The following is a 16,576-nucleotide window of genomic DNA, read 5'->3' as shown; positions in this document are numbered from 1 at the left end:
CTTCACATCCACTATAGTTCATTTACGTTCATCTTCACATCCACTACAGTTCTTTTACTTCATCTTCGAATCCACTCTAGTTCCTTTTCGCTCTTCTTCACATCCACTGCAGTTCTCTTTGTTCATCTTCAAACCAACTACAGTTCCTTTACGTTCATCTTCAGACCCGCTACAGTTCTTATGCTTCATCCTCGGACCCACTGTAGTCTCTACGCTCTTCTTCAGATTCACGACGGTTCCTTTTCCTTCTTCTTCAGATCTACTACAGTCCCTTGTCGTTCGTCTTCAGATCCAGAAGATAATAAATGTTTCAGTCCTGTAAACTACGGGGTTTCTTTCCGCCTAGATTCTTCCAATCTTGGCCAACTGGAACAGTATTTCCAGTTCATATTTTCTAAATTCGTCCTCGTTGTAAATCGTTGTTTAAAACCAGCTTCTCAGCCTACACTATGAAGCAATACGTTGCTGCCCGGCACGATAAAGGAAAGTGAGAAAAAAAAGAAGATCGAAATCCAAGTGGAGCGATATTTTTCTTAGCTCACGGAGCAACGGACCGCGCACATCTCAAGGATCCAGAGAAGTGGGTGTGGTCTCTGCAGCATCTCGCTCCCCTCCCACCACTTTTTTTTTCACCCTGCAAGAGATCGCATGCATTCTTGGGTACGATTAACGTGCCTTGTGCATAACACCCCTCTCCCCCCCCCTCCTATCGCTTTATCTACTATCCCCTGGTGCGTTCTGTCACGAGATTCTTAATAATTAAAAACAGAACGTCAGACGAAACATCATTTTTTGCCCCCAAGAGAAGGGGCGTGGTCAGTTGCTTTCGGCCGTCGGAGGAGAAAAAGCTCTAACGTCATCACTTACATCGATATTCTTTTGTTTCTCCCTCTCGCCTGCTTACATATTATGCTAGAAATGGTCTAAAACCGCCAGCGATAACGTGTTTAAGTAGACAAGAACATTATATACGTACATTTACGCCGAGAGAGATTAAACATATCCATTACTTTTCAAGCTTATATTTTGCTTCACAGATGGCAGCAGAGCAGTAATAAAAGTTCTAGACTAAAAAAGTCATGATATATTGAAGGTTTCTGGAGTAATACATACACCTTAAGCATAGTTCTGAAACTCTAGGAAAATAATACGCCTAATTGAATGTTCTTGCTTGTTTTAATGAGAATTCGTTTTGGTAATACTATCGCTTGTAAGTGAAATTATTCAACATTAATTACATAGTATGAGACAAATGAAACGAAGGTTCGTTATGAATGCTGAGAGTACGTATTCTAATTCAGAATTTGTAGGCAGTTCATTAGTGATGCTAATAGAAATTTAAGTACATTAGATTGACTAGGACTTAGAATCGTGTGACATGGGTGGGTGTCCCTTCAATCTCATCACTTATCTCCATCGTCGCGATAAGCCGAAGTGGAAGAAAAGCGACGTTAAATAACAAAAATCAATTCGATTTGAGATTGTTTCCTTTTCAGTCTCGTTTCGAGATGCAAATGTCTGTTTGTTTCTATCTCGATTGGAAAATCTCGTTCTCGTCAAGAGTCTCGAAACAAGAATTACAGAATAAAATGCAATTAAATACATAAGTTTACACGTCCTCGTCTTGGTACTACCCATAATCACCACAACAGAATGAGTCTGTAGTGGCGTTGTGTGTGTTCCTAACTGTACGGCTATACCAGGCAAATTCTCAATGGCAACTTATAACATCGCCTTAGAGTTAGGCAACACACATACGCCTTGCAGGGAATCGAGTATTTCAGGATAGAGGTGTCCTATTGTTTTGCCGGTGACTGTAAATCTTGCGGAACTTTCGACAGAAATATGATGCGGAAAAGCACATGTGTCAGGAGCTGATGTTTCACCTGTGGCTTCTGAGCTTCGTGGGTGTTTAGCATTTGCGTGACAGTTACCCTCACACAGGCGGAAATCTTTCCCATATTAACTGAGTGGGGGAGGAGGGGAACTCCCTTCTCCCCTTGTGAAAAAATATGGCAGCGTGACGTCTGATTAGATAAGGCATTGCTATTATAGGCTTTGGAGGAAACACAGACCCTGTTTGGCTTACTTTGTTAGCTTTGTTAGTTCTTGTTCCAGTGTTGTTTACACACGGGAAACAAATGCATCAGATATATTCGATGCACTAAAGTGTGCTTTTTGGCCTGTGTCAAGAATCAGGTTGATGCATCTTTGTGTATCTATTGGTGCGCTCTTTCATTCATCTTCCTGCATCTCCAGATCATTTGCTCTGAGCCACAAACTTTATGCATTTTTTGTTTCGACTGACGAATTTTACTTTTCCGTGCGTACGTTGTAATAAAGTTGGCTGGAGAAACAACGGTCTAAGACCGTTAATTTTGGGTGCCATAAAACTACCGTAAAAATAACGGTGTAATCTAGAAAGATTCAAATAAAAGGAAGATAAAATAATAAGAAAGTAATAAGAGACCTTGAACAAGAGAAGAATTGGAGAAGATGAAAATAGGAGGACACAAAGGAAACTGAGGTAAAAGAAACGTAGGAGATATAGGTGAACAGAGGAAAATTAGAAGGGGTGGGGTATGAAAATTACAAACTATAGTGAGAATTGTGCAATCCAAGGTTGAAATTCGTTAGAGAAAGAGGAAAAGCAGGAAGACAAGCAAGGAAAATCAGCAGATTTAGAGCGAATAGGGAAGAAACAAAGAAGTTTAAGAAAATATGAAGTTTAACTTTGAACAGAGAAGCAGAATACACATATCTGCTTTCTAAGCTGTTGATTTATTCTCGTTTTTACTGAATAGTGATATGTTCATTTCAAATTGAATTTAACTGTCATTTTAAATATATATTATAAATACTATATTATTACGATTTTTCAGGTACACCCTGTGAATAACAAAGAAGAGAGAACATGATAAACTGTCTATTTATCAAGTTGCACCTCAATACAAGTCTGGTACCAAATTCTAACACGCACTCCTCTTATGTTACAGCACGATCAACACTGCCCACTAAGTTATATCCTGCCCCAGGTTCAAACCCACGGTCGTGAGAAGTCCGGCTCCGAGCAGGAACATCGCCCTGCTTCCTAATCAGGTAATGTTTATTAATATACATGATTAACGAAACAAATGTGCATTATGCAAAATTCAATATAAATTCAAATTACTAGCTGATAAATTGGTATAAAATTGAAGAAAATGCGGAAGTTATATTTCAGTTAGGTTAATACACACAAATGTAATAAGAATTTGCATGATATGTCTGTTCGCATTAGTGATTTGTAACGGGTGGTACGGAAATTTACTTCAATAAACTTTCAAGTAAATTTTGAATATTTTTGATTGGTTTTAGTTTACACCGCATGAAAGTAAAATTTAAAAAGTAATTCTCAAAGAAAGCAAAAATTACAAAATTGTTACCCAGGATCTTTTCTTTTTGATTTGCTATTCCAATAATTAATCTTATAAATAACCTTTGTCTTTCAGTTGAAAAAAAATATTTGACTCATAAAACCAAAATTTGTCAACTGACACAAAAAGTGTATAAACTGCTATTGATGCACTTTTCGGTGCATCAAAATACACAGAGAAATGCATCAAAAGGTACTTTTACCAGCTTCTGTTTCTTGTGATGAACTAAAAAAAATGCATCAATTGAGAAAACCAGACAAGATCGTTTTGAAATAAATCAAAATTAAATGTTTACCTGTGTTAATTGATGCACCAAAAATATGCATTTCGATTTCTATGTGTAAAGTTCATATGTTCTTTTAAGTGGCTTATACTTGCAATAAACCCTGTGGTAAATTTAACATAAATTTATTCAAAGACTTTCATTTCACGTTGATAGAAAATATCACGACTAGTGATACTCGACATTTCCTCAGCTGATGGGTTCAAACTCTTGTATTTCTGGTTTTTAAGAATCAGGAGCTTAGCTGTGTTTTTAAGTGCTTTGAATGTTTGACCGTTAGATATGTTGGATGAAGCGCTGTAAATGAGATAATATTTTATTCGAGCTAATTTATTTGTCTCTTCAAGAGAAAAAAAACTCATTATCTTCATTGGTGAATTTTGTTTCCGCACTCAAAACAATTGAACATCTTATCTATTATGCGCAAGAAAAGGGTTTCGAATTGTATCTTTCAACACATTACACGCACAACAGTTGGCATTCCAGAAATGTCCCTATCTAGTTCCGATAGTCCCTAGCAAGTAATGTTTAACGGCAATTTTTAACTTCATATATTTAAAAACCATTGCAAGGACAGCTGAAATGGGGTTCAAACTACATGCTGTTCAAGAAAACATGTAGTTTTGGGAAGTAATATACTTGAACTTAAAAAAAATACAATTTGGGTTTTCATAATTCAATGCTTCAGAGCAAAATAAGAAAAATAATTCGAACATTTTATGCTCTTTTTACAGATACACAATTTACATATTAAGGATATGCACTGTAAAATGTTGATCGGAAAATTAAGGTCTAAAAGCATTAAATTTTAATCGTAGGATACTGTTACGTTTACAGTAAAATCTAACTGTTAATTTTTAGTAATCTACATTTCATTCTTTCCATTTGTTTCATAGTTTAGAAACTCTTAGCACCTTCAAGGTTCTAAGGTTCTTTTTCTGGCGCACTGGTCGTATTGTTAGAAACAGAAGTACATTGTTGCTTGACCTGTTATTAACTGTTGTACGTAGTTTGTATAGAGACGAGAGGCAACACTAACATGCTATAACAGCGGCGGAATCTGTTTTCAAAATATTTTCTCCGGTTCAAGTTTCTGTAGTCCTCCAGAAATTCCAAAATGCTGGACATTGCAACTTGTCAGTTCTCCTGGATAACAACCATTGTTTCCGTTCCTACAATGTTAGGTATCCAGATTGTTGCAGATAGTTTCTCAAGGGAATTCCCAGATCAAGAACTGCGGCGTCTAGAACTCTCTACTCGTACGAGGCACATTGTTGCCGATTTAGAAAGAGAGCTAGAATGAATATTCAAATTAAGTTTATAAATTCAAATTGGCTCGTTTCTCTGAATGTTACATCAGATCCATTGAAACAAATATGAGGTTTACTAGTTTTCTTAAGCAGCTTTAAACACATGTGCGTCACAATCTTTTTTTTGAAATTACAATTTACAAAAAAATAATACAATTTATTATGACAAAATGCAAAAGTTACTAACCTGACTAATGACTTTCTTTTGAGTTGTGGCTAATTTAACACGTATAACAAGAATTGTCAAAATCTTTGTCTTCGAACTAAATAACTTCCTCTGCATTACAACGTTCTAAAAGTTTTCAATACACGCAGAGAGAGAGAGAGAAGCACACATTTGCGATCAAAACATTGAAATACCCAGCGAATTTAAGTGGCACCATCAGATATATAAACACAATTGTTTGGACTCGGGAGATCTATAGGAATATGCATCTTTGTCATACACAAATTGTCTTCTTACTTATGTCATAATGCATAACAGCTGCAATATGTGATATTTTTCAACAGTTCAAAACTTAAATTCTGGAACTCAATAGTGTTAAAAAGCTGATACATAATAAAACGTTATAAATTGTATTTAACTTTGAATTTAAAATTGTGGAAAGTGTGATCTTAGATTAGGAAATTATATCGTCGATACCGTATACATATCAGTTACAGATTCAAATATCAGAAAATATGGTTAATGTATATTCAAATATTATAAAATGTGAATAATAAGTTCAAATATCAGGACACATGCGACTCAAAAGTTCAAATATCTGAACATATGCGACTCAAAAGTTCAAATATCAGAAAATATGCCTCTCAAAAGTTCATATATCAGAAAATATGCTACCCAGAAGTTCAAATATCAGAAAATATGCCACTCAAAAGTTCAAATATCAGAACATATGCGACTCAAAAGTTCAAATATCAGAAAATATGCTTCCTAAAAGTTCAAATATCAGAAAATATGCCACTCAAAAGTTCAAATATCAGAACATATGCAACTCAAAAGTTCAAATATCACAAAATATGCGACTCAAAAGTTCAAATATCAGAAAATGGGCGACTCAAAACTTCAAATCTCAGAAACCTTCTGTACTCTAAATTCAGATATCATGAAATTTGAGACTTGGTGTGTTAATGTAGTGCATTTCATTATGTGCATGGCAGTTCCAATCACATCCGTACAAAGCCACAGTGGTACATGAACTACCGAATGACGCATTGATCAAGACACAATCGCTCGCATACAGTTCGATTGTGCGCGTCGCTTTGCTAGCAAAACGCGGGGCATTCATCCACAGGCACGGAGGCGTTGAATCGGTATCGCGTGGTTAGCGGTGGCTGGAGGGGGAGGGGGGGTGACACATTCAGTTGTCCAGTCCGCTGCCCCTGTCGCATTGTTCCCTTTGATCGGCGGAGGTCACCACGGTAGAGTGGGTCATCTGTGACCCCGTATCGCGACGGAGCACCCCGCTGACACGCAGGAATCAATCGGCTCTATTCACACTCAGGTGTGGCTAGAGGGGTGTACATTTCAAAGCAAACGTCACTTGATCGTAAGCAGTACGAAGATCTGTGTTGGACATCGTGATCTAACGACGGGTCTGCTCATTAATGATTCTTCCAACTGTACATCGTCATAGTGGATCTACAGGACATCTTTGTCCGCCAAAACCTAGTCTAACATGGACTTCCATTTGAACTAGAAGCATCCGTTGGCATTATTCTTCATGTGTCAACAGATAATTAGGTATCCCTAATCGTACTGGGACGAGAGGTAGACTTACTTGGTCTTGTCGAAACGAGATAACTGTAAACAAAATTGTAAAAGTCGACCTCCGTGGCGGAATGGTTAGAAGAGCGCGCTACGACCCCAGGGATCCTGGGTTCAAACCCCGGCCTAGGCATGGATGTTCTATATGAACGTTCCTTCAGTAATTTCATCATATCATCCTCGTCTTCGCGATTAGCCAAAAGTGACAGAAAAGCGAAATAAAACAAAACTGTAAATGTAAAATAATTGCAGTTACATTTTCAAAATCAATAACTCTGAGCTCTATTTAAAACCAGCATCTATAACCAAATTACTTTATTGAAAATTAGCCACTGTAACTGTATTACCTGAAACTTGGTTGTTTTTCTTTCAAATTTAGTAAGAGTATTATTTTCCTTCAAACTCTGTACCTGAAACTGGCCTGCTTTTCTCTTTCAAAATTAGTAAAACTTTGTTGTTTTTCTCCAAACTTAGTATCTGAAGCAGAGTTTTCTTCAAAATCAGTAACTGGATCTGGCTTTTTTCTCAAATTCAGTACCTGAAACTGAACTGTTTTTGCTTGAAAAACCAGTACCTGACAGCCTTATTTTCTTCAAAGAACAGTGTTTGTGACTGTACTCTTCTTTATTCGATTTGGATTGGATTAATTTGGTGTTTTAAGTCCACTTTATGCACATTAAGGCTAATCGGGACTGGACCTACAGTTAAAAGTGGGATCCGAACCACTATATGTGCCTTCACCGGGAATCGAACCCGGGACCCCTTGATTACAAGGCGACAACGCTATCACTGCGCCATCGAGGAGGCCAGCTTCTTTATTCGAAATCAGTATCTGTAACCGAGTTGTTTTCTTCAAAATCATTAACTGTAATCGTAATGGTTTTTATTCAAAATCAGTATCGGTAGGCTAACAGAATTTTTTTTTTTCAAAATCAGTAGGCCTATCTCTAACCGAAATTGTTTTCTTCAAAATCAGTGCCTGTAACGAAATTGTTTTCTTCAAAATCAGTGCCTGTAACGAAATTGTTTTCTTCAAAATCAGTGCCTGTCACTATCATTTTTCTTCAAAAACAGTAACTGTAACTGGTTTGCTTTATTCAAAATCAGTAAGTGCACCTGATTTGTATTTTTTCACAATCAGTACTGCATCTGAGCTATTTTATTCAGAATCAGTATTAACTGTAACCGTATTGCATTTTACAAAACCAAAAGCTTCAATCAAGTTGCTTTTCCAGTAGTTAAGTAAATATACCGAAATACCTACATGAGGATGAACAAACCCTTTAAATCTCAATATACCAAATCTCATTTGCAACCCCGGCTTAGTGAAAAGCTTACAGAAGGCAAAAGCGATGGGTCCACGAGCCTGTAGACATCAAGACGTCGCAAAGGCAGGAAAAGGGTTGACGCCACTTATCAAATAAGTCGCAGCGGCTCTTTTTTTTAATACCGCTCGATTACTGCGACCCTCTTAAGGTCTCTCCTTCCTGTGAGGAAGGCGCTGAGGATGGCTCCGGGACGTCGCCACCCTATCAAATTGTACAAAGATTAGAGCAACCCAAAGGAAACAGGGAATCTAAGGTCCCCGAGGGGAGTGGATTAGGAGGCACGCTTCCGGTCGGCCATGAACGTTTGCCCAGCACGCTGGCTGTGCGGAAGGCTGCTATCAGCTAGCATGGTGCCGGGAATACGACTTGGAGATATCTGGTACCCACCACGTGACACGCCAGCCTGCAAAAGGTTTCAGTGGAGGCAAGGCTTGCTGGGTGAAGGATTTGCGAATTTCTGAATTCTACCTTGTCTACTGTGGTTAACTTGGGACAACGATGTTGCTGGATAGATGTTCTCGGGTGATTTTAGACCATAGGGTGGGAACAAAAGCGGCAAGACAGAGTAACCTCATGGAAACCAATCTTTACAAGACCTGAAGGAAGACCAAGAAAATTACATGGGAAGACGATGTGATTGATGATCTGCGAACAATAGAGATAAAAGAACTCGAAAAGATGTGAACGAGATAGAAGAGTGAGCAAGCCAAAGCTCGCATAAGAGTTGTAAAGCCAAAAGAATTGATTGATTGATTTGCTTTATTTTACTTCGCTTTTTGTGCCACTTTTGGCTAATTTGCGAAGATGGGAATGAGTGACGATATGATGAAATTGATGAATGGACCGTCACAAACATCCGTGCCCAAGCCGATGTGCTAACCACTCCGCCACGGGGACCGGCTAAAGCCAAAAGAAGATGTGTGGGTACAAAAAGACCTGGGTTCATGCTTCTCCTGTAACCGCATCACTGACTTAAGCTCCCTCAACTTGGAGAACAGCATCACAATATCAAACTTGTGTACACTTTTGTAAGCCCCTCAAAAACTCTGATATTGTAAAACTTTAATTTTCGTTCTTGTCCAATTCCAAGTAGACGAACGATTGACTTATTGGTTTCTTCATCAGGTTTTGTTCCCGGTTTCGAATCCCGGCCTGGATTGTCTTTGTTAGTGTCCTGTCATCAATTTTTCTTAAGGCACAAGGAACGCCAAAGACCATCATACGATGCAGTATTTCCTTCCATGTCGAGCTGTACCTTAAGATATCAACTGATGCATTTTTATACACCTTCGTGCATCATTTTTCCATGATGTACTTGTGGTCTCCCTTGGCGTCGTCGTCTTATAATCAAGGGGTGCCGGGAAGCACAGGCCGTGGAGGCACTCGGTGCTTCGGATCCCACTTCCAATAGACTTAAGAAGAAGAAGAAAAAATACAACAATTCGAAACGATAAATCCTGCAGCGTCAGTCGACCAAGGCGGATGACAACACTGTAAAATATTGAGAAAACTAGGGCTAATGTTATTTGCATGGGGAGTTCTCTGCGTTCTGTTATCTATCTATTGAGTTGACAGCCGTTGCTTCAAACTTTCACGTGGAGAGAACTAAATTTGACGCTGAGTCAGGCACGTAGCCAGGGGGGGGGGGGGGGGGTGCTAAGGGGGCTGAACCCCCCTGAAATCCTTCAAATATCTAACTTAAATATTATTTTTAATGTTGATATCAGAAATACAGTTATAACCACAGTAAAAACTGCATTACATAAAAAAAGTTTAGTATATAATACAGGAAACAGGTTACATTTTCATGTTCTACCATTTAATCCAAAGAATAAATGGATCCACAGCTTCCAAAACTTATAATTTTCTTTGTGAGAGGTGAGTAAAATTTACCACTAACTCTTAAAGCCTTTTTTTGAACGATTGTGTAAAAGTTAATAACAAAATACAATAACTGTGATTTTCAGTACTAACTGTACAAAATATAAGAAAATTTATGGACAACAATTGTGTTAGATATTCACTGATACTGTGGATCGAGTAGGAAAGTCTCCATTTATATAATAATAACAATACATTTGGATTGAAATTGGTATATTTTTAATAACTTATAAGTTATTATTGTAAAATAACAATAATTATTATTGTCATTATTATTTGTACTAATCAAGTTTTTCTATGGCCTACAAATATTTCTGGCGACCATGGATGAGCTCCCCCCCCCCCCCTGCGCTGAGTCCTAAATCAGTTCAGTCCCACTCGCCATACCAGCATGTGAAACACCTCATTGATGAATGGAAATTGTATGTACAACCGCAAAGGCTCGGACTGAAATAAACCTCTATTCCATATTGAGATTGGAAGCTTGCTGTACTTGCTTCTGTAGGTTAGGTTTGTAGGAGCAATGGCTATAAACGCAGGTTTTGCATTTTCGCGTACCGTGGACTCAAAATGGCGGCCGTGACTTCAAAACCGTGCTTACGTGCAAGGTGGCACTGTAGCGAAGGAGAGATTTTCCAGAGCACAACGGGCGGATGTCTGTCCACGTCACGACCGGTCAGAGAGGACACGATTGACAGATAAGCGCACAACATAAGACACAAAAGGAAAAAAACAGAACAAAGGAGAAACTTTCAAATGAAGGGAAATTGGTTGTGAAGAGATTGAGGGCTTGGAGCGGATGCCATCATCTTTTTTTTTTCTTTTTTGTCCTCTTATTTCTTTCAATCCCATCTTCACGCCGCTGTGATTTCTCTCTCCGGGGACCAATCAAATGGCTGTTGTAAGGTGGCAGCTCTCAGTCTTCCCGCCAATGGGATTCCACCTTCGTGCATCCGGTCCAGCCAATCCTCTTCTTGCCCTACCTCCCTCCGACCTTCTCCTGTGATCGCCCACTCACAACTTCCCAGTTCGGAGGAGACTGTGACCTTGAGTTGGGTGAGCGTCCTCCGGTTTGGAAGCCGTCCGCGGAATTAGGATGAATTGAAGTCACCTTTTCACCTTGTTCTTTACGAGATCCATTTTTGTAACTTCCCCATTAATGTGTCATTAGGATATAGCTCATATTAAAATCGGCAGACTTAACTATCTGGCACCCCTAAAACCGAAGGTTCCCTGCTGAAGCAGATAAACTCTTCCATTTCTGGTCCATCTTTAACTTGGGCTGTAACGGGTGATCCTTTAAATGTCAACCTCCCTTCCATATAGTACACCCTGGACTGCAATTTGCAGACTAGCGAGGCTCTGGCGTCTGGACGCACAGCCAGTACAATCCTCTGTGCGATTGTGTTGTGTAGTTCGTTCCTATATGTTAGTAATTGTCCCTTCATCAGCTTATCACCATTCATCTCCATCTTCGCGATTAGCAAAACGCAGCAGAACAGTGGAGTAAAATTAAACAAACGAAATCAAACCATATTCCACTTCGCCTTTCCTCTATCTGTCCTCTCCCATCCATACATGGCCTACCACACGATATCCTGTAATGATATCAGGGAGACGACTGTAGTTTATGTGGTCTAGTATTGTGTTACCTTCTACGAGTATATTCACCTGTTGTTTCGCCTGAGTGGAGAGACGAGAGGCGGCTGGGTGGGCCCAATAGCCACTGAGGCAGGAATGTAAACGAAGAATTTGAGATTCTGGAGCGTATATTCTAGGCAAGCTAGGCTATCTGCGAAGCCTGAAGTCTAGAGAACAAAATACGGGAGGAAAATCGATCAGAAATTGTAAATAATATTTATTCATATCAGTGAAATAATGATGAAGATTCTGGAGTTGGCAACCTGATTTCTTATGAGTTGGTAACATGATTTCTTATGAGATGGCAACCTGATTTCCTAAAAGTTGGCAACCTGATTTCATATGAGTTAGCAACCTGAATTCGTAGGAGTTGGTAAACTTATTTCTATTCATAGCCTAGGACCACGTGACATAGTAAAATGACCCAGATCTTGAACTCAGCATACGCCACTGTTGAGATTATTTGTATTTTTTAGATTTCGTGTCGTTTTTCTTTCCGCGCTACGATGAGTGATGATCAAGTGAAGTCGATGAAGGGATACTCACAATGAACACCCATGTCCAAGTCGAGGTTCGAACCCGGGAACTTCGGGTGGCCCACGAGTCGGCAACCTGAGATTTATCCACCGCGAAGAAACTGAACAACGTGCGTTTCTTTGAGTTTGTTTTTTTAAGTACACTTTATGCACAGAAAGGCTAATCGGGACTGGACGTACAGTTTAAACGGATATTCGAACCGGTTGATTACAAGTCGAAGACATTGGAAATTAGTGGGACTGTCGCATTCAGTCAGGCGTCCTACCGAATGTACCGCCACTGAAGGAATTCGATATTTAAGGGACTTACGGTTTTGCCCCTGAAGCCCCCAAATATCCTAGAGCCTAGGAAAATATAATTGATATCATCACTAGTGAATAATGATCTTATTTTGTAAAACTATCACCTCTACATAGTTAATATCTTTATCTACAAATACAATACATTTGTGGACTGCACGTAGAAATTTGCACAGAAAAAGGAAGACCTATCCCCCCCCCCAACCCGAATGAAAACATAAGTACGCCACTGGATACTACTACGACCAGAGATAACAACGAACGGTTGTGTGTGACTACATTTTAAGATCCGATGTTAGTAATCAACTTGTTACCAGAGAAGACAAGGAATTAGGAGGCAATATTTGAGGATTTCCCTCCGAATTTTATTGACACAGCTCGACGCCATTTTACAGCGCAATCGTATCCTTGATGGGCGTTTATAAAACCGTTAACGAGGTTCTTTCGTTGCTTCCTCCTTCCGCTCATCATCCTCTTGCAGCATAAACCTGATGAATTATCTCTTGTTCGGATTCATGTTCCATAAAGATGGATGCAGGCAAATTCGTCGTTTAATGCACCTCTAGGCAACAGAGTTTACGTTTTTATGAACAGATACCGCCAGTAATTACATGGTGCCATGATGGAGTGCGAAAAGTGACACAAATATTTATAATGTTTTTATACTCCAATGGCGTGCCCAAAAGGGGGTTAGTGGGGTCATAACTCCCTTTGGACTAGCATTCGTAAAAAACAGAACGTCAAAGGCAGGAAAAGATGGCAAAGTGAGGGCTGACTACTAAAAAGAGTATACGTAACCCCCTTTCGAAAATTCCGCATACGCCACTGACTCCAGTAAGACATTGAAGTGCAACAAAGGACACTATTATCGGCTGGTGTTCCGTGTGATGCACTAAAATGCATTTCAAAGAAACAACTGTTCCAATTGATGCATCGACCTTGATTTGATGATTCGACTTCAGTGTGTACAGAAACGTTTAAGATTTTGTCTAGATTAGAAAATATTCTTCACCTAATTGGTTGATTGTTTGATTTGCTTTGTTATACCTAGCTTCTTGTGCCACTTTTGGTTAATTTGCGAAGATGGGGATGAATGATGATGTGATGAAGTTGAGGAATGGACACTCACAAACATCCATGCCCAGGCCAGGATTCGAACCCATTCTTTGCGAACTCTATTATCGTTATACTTAACAGTCAAACTGTTGTTGCGTCCTTGAATTTGAATTCAATATACTACACCCTAACACATACATACACACACACACATATGTTCAAACCATTGTCAGTCACGATGCTTGTTAATTTTGAGAAAAGCAAATCTGCCATTCTTCTTTTGAAAGAAAAGCAGATTTTGTTCTGGTATAGACATGTCCAGTTCTGAATCTTGTAATGTGACACAAGTAAAGCGATATTTCCGTTGCCCCGACTATCGAGTCTTTTGTTTATTTGAAATGCAAGCTCAAACATCTTGAGGGATAAGAAGGCTTCCTCTCCCTGCAACCCATTTCCTTCGTTAAAGAAACGTTCTGGGACAATGAGCTAAGAAAATCTGGAGTTGAAAAGAGCTCGGTGCTCCGCAGAAGGTTTTTGGCGATTCTTCCTGCAGAGCAGCGCACGGTAACACATGCAAGCAATAAATCCCCGTCGTTTTACTTGGGAGAGAAAATATCGCATACGCTGTACGCGCTCACAATGACCCCAGGAAAACACTATGCATTCAGGAGGCTCTTTCAGCGTCATCCGTTCTCGGGATTCTGAGCTCCCTCGAATTATGGGCGTTGGGAGGGTGGAGCGGTATCTTTCCATCTCTCCCTCTCTCTCTCTAGCACACACACACGCAAAACTCCTTTCTTCCTGTCTATTATTCACTTGCTAAGTGTACATCATAGTCTCCAGGAAGCTGGGAATCCATGACTCTGTGGGACCCGAAGTAGAAATCCTGTTTTGATGTCAGGAGAGGAAGAGGGAGGGTCTAGATCGAGGACGGGGTCTTTTTTGTGTGCTTTTTGTACACTCTCTCTCACCTCTGTTCTCCCGTGGGCACCGCCCGACCCTGGGCACAACAGTGGCTTTCTCGCGTCCCACCCTGAGACCCGAACGGGGTCCCTGATCTGATCTCCGCACGAAACGATGCTTGCTCCGCTGGGTGATGCTCTTTTGTTTCCGAGCTAATTTCCAGAACGGAAGGATGTCGACCTGGGTGTTGCTCGATCGCACATACTCACGTATGCGTTCCCCTTTCCCTCCCCGCCATCGGCCAGATCTAGATGACACCGCTACCTGCTGAAGCCTGAATTCCAGGACGTGGGTTGGCGGGAAAGTTCGTTTCTCTCAAGTTCTGGGCGGAGTGCCACATGTACTCGTCTCCCAATGGCTGTCCGTCGAGCTGGCATGACTAAGTTCCACAGAGGGCAACGGCAACGGGAGAGGCGAGGGGTCAGGGGGGAGGAAGATGCTATTGGGAAATCTAAAGAACGCAAAAAAAGAGAGAGTGGACCGGACGGCGTGCCTCGGATCCCACGAACCATATCTAAGCTTTCATGTGAACTTCCTCCCATCCTGGTGGCTTTTACATGTCACGAGGAAATTTGTCTTTGTTGGACACCTCCGATCTCTACAAAGGCAATTTTTCCCTCACTTGCACGCCCACGACTGCTCCCAGAGTCATCACCGGGAGGAAATCTGCCCTCCCCCCCCCTTTGCCCTGTATCCTTGGTAAAGACAACGAACCGTGGATCAGAAAGTTGCCATTCAAAACAGGCCAAAATTCGTTCCACAGATCTTATGGGGTGACACTCAAAACGAGACGGAGTTTTGTCTACGTCCTCTTGTAGTATTGGTTGAATCTTTATCTTCTTTAACCTTTCTTGTGGTCTGACAGTTCTCAAGACGCACATACTTCATAATTCGCTCCTACTGTCATCTTTCATAACAAGCAATTCTCCTTTAATGCTCTGTAAAACGTTTCTCATACTTGATTATATTCTGCACACATTCTGAACTTATGGGAGAAGCGGGTGGATGGTATTACCTCAGCTAGCAAAACTGTCGCAAAGCATCTCCCCGGTTTCCTCATTATCACCATGTTAAACCATGAAGCATCACCCCAACCGTCGGCTACCTATTATCACTATGCTAAACCATAGGAGCATCACCACAGCTAGCAAAACTGTCGCAAAGCATCTCCCCATCTTCCTCATTATCACCATGTTAAACCATAGAAGCATCACCCCAGCACTCAGCTACCTATTGTCACTATGTTAAACCATAGAAGCATCACCACAGCTAGCAAGACTATCGCAAAGCATCACCCCAGCTTCCTTATCATCACCATGTTAAACCATAGAAGCATCACCACAGCACTCAGCTACCTATTATCACTATGTTAAACCATTGGAGCATCACTCCAGCTAGCAAAACTGTCGCAAAGCATCCCCCAGCTTCCTCATTTTATCACCATGTTAAACCATAGAAGCATCACCCCAGCACTCAGCTACCTATTATCACTATGTTAAACCATAGAAGCATCACCACAGCTAGCAAGACTATCGCAAAGCATCTCCCCAGCTTCCTTATCATCACCATGTTAAACCATAGAAGCATCACCACAGCACTCAGCTACCTATTATCACTATGTTAAACCATTGGAGCATCACTCCAGCTAGCAAAACTGTCGCAAAGCATCCCCAAACTACCTCATTATCACCATGTTAAACCATAAGAGTATCCCCCCCAGCTAGCCCCAAGGCTTGAACAAGCATCCCCGCAGCTAAACACTTCCACTTCAAGGGCTGTGAAAATCACTTTTCTATATCATCAAATGCCCTGTATAAACGAGTTTCACCAATTGTGACAGTGGATATTATAGCTTTGTTCCATAAAATTTATAATTAAAGTTGTTCAAATCCAAAAATGATAATCAGGGATCGTTTTAACTGCAGTTTCATTTATCACTGTGGTTTTCCTCGAGATCTTTACTGCTTTCATTTCAAACTTTTGATTTTCTAAAATTTAGAGAGAAACTTCCCTCTTAGGCTATCAGCTTCCCACTGCGTAACATTCCGCTGAGTGCAATGTTTTTTTTTTTTTCATGACAAGCCTCAGCTTTTC

General features: G+C 40.3%; 1 protein-coding gene across 6 annotated transcripts in view; it reads left to right on the top strand.

The window, feature by feature from the left end:
* pros (homeobox protein prospero) overlaps nt 1-16,576 on the top strand; it is a 136,097-nt gene that overhangs the window by 25,513 nt on the left and 94,008 nt on the right. For all 6 annotated transcript variants that reach the window (XM_083137911.1, XM_083137909.1, XM_083137910.1 and 3 more), the window contains exon 2: nt 2,997-3,099. The gene's annotated coding sequence lies outside the window, so the exon portion shown is untranslated. The remainder of the gene's footprint in view (nt 1-2,996; nt 3,100-16,576) is intronic.

Source organism: Lepisma saccharinum, chromosome 16 (assembly GCF_977018435.1).
Source record: "Lepisma saccharinum chromosome 16, izLepSacc3.1, whole genome shotgun sequence".
NCBI lineage: Eukaryota > Metazoa > Arthropoda > Insecta > Zygentoma > Lepismatidae > Lepisma > Lepisma saccharinum.
The sequence above is the reverse complement of the archived record's forward strand: the minus strand, read 5'-3'. Positions and strand labels throughout refer to the sequence as shown.